Source organism: Oryctolagus cuniculus, chromosome 8 (assembly GCF_964237555.1).
Source record: "Oryctolagus cuniculus chromosome 8, mOryCun1.1, whole genome shotgun sequence".
Taxonomy (NCBI): domain Eukaryota; kingdom Metazoa; phylum Chordata; class Mammalia; order Lagomorpha; family Leporidae; genus Oryctolagus; species Oryctolagus cuniculus.
In genome coordinates, this window is record NC_091439.1 from 97,070,525 (window position 1) to 97,073,672 (window position 3,148).

The following is a 3,148-nucleotide window of genomic DNA, read 5'->3' on the forward strand; positions in this document are numbered from 1 at the left end:
CAAAATGGTAATGGAATTCTTTGCAGAGTAAAAAAATTCTAAAATTTATATGGAATCACAAAAAACCCAAATAGCCAAAGTAATCCTGAGCAAGAAAAATTAAGCTGGAAGCATCATTTCAACTCATACAAAAACTATAATAATTAAAACAGCTTGGTTTTGGCATAAAAACCAATACATAGATCAATGGAACAGAATAGAGAGTCCAGAAGTTAATCCACATACAGTGAGCCAACTGATTTTTGATGAAAATACTCAGACTGTATAGTGGAGTAAGGATAGTCTCTTAAATAGATGGTGCTGGCAAAACTGGATGTATGTATGTGGAAGAATGAAATTAGATTCATACTTCCCACTTCATACAAAAATCAACTCAAGATGGATCCAAAACTTAAATTTAAGACCTTAAATTTGAGACTATGAAGTTGTTGGAAGAACTGTTCCAAGACATTGGTATAGGGAACAACTTCTTAGACAAGACCCACAAACCACAAGCAACAAAAGCAAAACTAAACAAATACAGCCATATCAAACTTAGAACCTTTTCCTTTTGCAAAGGAAACAATGAATAGAGTGAAGAGACATCAAAATGAATGGAAAATATATTTTCAAACCACCCATCTGACAAAAGATTAATATCCTGAATATATCAGCATCTTAAAAAAAACCTCAACAATAAAAAAAAAAAAACACAACCCATCCAGTTGAGAAACGGGCAAAGGACTTCAATAGATAGTTCTCAAAAGAAGAATTACAAATGGCCAATAAGTATATGAAAATGTGCTCAACATCACTAGACATCAGAAAATGTAGATCAAAACCACCATGAAATGTTACCTCATCCCTGTCAGAATAACTAAAATCCAAACATGGAGAATAACAAACGTTTGCAAGGATATGGAGAACAGGGAAAACTTACACACTACTGATGGGACTGTAAATTAGTGCAGTGACTGTGGAAAACACTGTGGAGATTTCTTTCAAAACTTGAAATAGATTTGCCATATGTTCTAGCAATCCTACTACTGGGTATATTCAAAAAAGACTGGAGCACAATGTGTCAGTGAGATACCTACACCATTTTTATAGCAGCACTGTTCACAACAGCCAAAATCTGGAACCAATCAAGGTGTCCATCATCAGATGAATGGATAAAAAAAAATGTGGTATCTTTATATAATAGAATATTATTCAGCTATAAAAAGAATTAAATTCTTCCATTTGAAGCAAAATGGACACAACTAGAGAACATTATTTTGAGTGAAACAAGCCAGACCCAGAAAGATAAATACTGCATGTTCTCCCTTATATGAAGGAACTAAAATTTAAACAACAAACAAAAAAGAAAGAAAGAAAAAGAAATATTTTAGTGTATCAGTATTGCTACAAATATAGTTTTGTAAAACTTTGTTTTGTAACTTTGTCAAACCAGTGGTTAAGAATGTTATACTACTATAGTTTTAGTGATCTACAATTACTTTAAAATTTATTGTATATGGTCATAGTCAAAGTGGAGGTTCTCTCCTCCCTTCAGAGAAAGGTACCTCCTTCTTTGAAGACCTGTTCTTTCCACTGAGATCTCACTCACAGAGATCTTTTGCCAGAGTGTCTTGGCTTTCCATGCCTGAAATACTCTCATGGGCTTTTCAGCCAGATCTGAATGCCTTTAGGGCTGATTCTGAGGCCAGAGTGCTATTTAGGGCATCTGCCATTCTATGAGTCTGCTGAGTATCTCACTTCCCATGTTGGATCACTCTCCCCTTTATTTATTCTATCGGTTAGTGTTAGCAGGTACTAGACTTGCTTATGTGCTCCCTTTGACTCTTAGTCCTTTCATTATGATCAATTGCGAACTGAAATTGATCACTTGGACTAGTGAGATGGCATTGGTACATGCCACCTTGATGGGATTAAATTGGAGTCCCCTGGAGAACTCAAGGGGCTTCCATAGCCTTGGAAACTCATGACTGGAGCATAGGGAGATTACTGATGCCATAGACAGGAGTGTCAATTGGTAAAGTCAACAACAGGAGTCACTGTGCACTTACTCCTCATTTAGGATCTCTGTCCTTAATGTGCTGTGCATTGAGATTTAATGCTATAACGAGTACTCAAATAATATATTTCACTTTGTGTTTCTATGGGGGTGCAAACTGTTGAAATCTTTACTTAATGCATACTAAACTGATCCTCTGTAAAAAAAAAAAAAAAAAAAAAAAAGAAAAGAAAAGAAAAGAAACTATCAACTCCCAACTTGACTCTCACTGGGATTAAACATGACAATAGGTCTGATCTGATTTCATCATCATTAAAAAAAATCATCTATTATTTTTCACTTTATGTTTCTGTGTGGGAGCAAACTGTTGAAATCCATACTTAATGTATACTAAGCTGATCTTCTGTATATTAAGATAATCGAAAATGAATCTTGATGTGAATGGAAGGGGAGAGGGAGTGGGAAAGGGGAGGGTTGTGGGTGGGAGGGACGGTATGGGGGGGAAGCCATAGTAATCCATTATTCGTACTTTGGAAACGTATATTCATTAAATAAAAGTTAAAAAAAAATTTATTGTATATGGGTAAAATGGTCATTTTTCCATTCAATTATTGTTTATATTATATATAATATACATTTGTATATTATATTGTTTATATATATTGTCCATATTTCCACTAAACCAGGATCTTTTTGCTTTTTACTTAACTTCTTTTTCAGCGAAGCGTTAGACCTTTTTACTGTAATGTATTTTAAAATATTCTGTCTCAAAAATTAAAAAAAGAAAAGGAGCAACAAAGTGTGGAGAGGGGGAAGAGAATATCAATACATTCTTAGAACTGTATCTATAAATCTGTCAAAAAGTAATTAAATTTAAATGAAAAATTATATAAAAAACTAAATGCATACAGCTAGTTTTAACTGAGGAAGAAAAACCAGTATATGGAATTGGTTAAACCATGAGTTATGATTAAAGCTGTTTCTTGGGTGTAACTCTTAGGTGGCCAATTCAAACTGGGTTATATTTTTTTTGAAGAGCCAAGTCAAAGATATTTGTCATTCCCTGGATGACTCCTATCTTGAAACTATTGAAATGTGACGGTTATTAACACTAGTCAGACAAGTTTCTTCTCATTTGTTCTTTAAATCTCA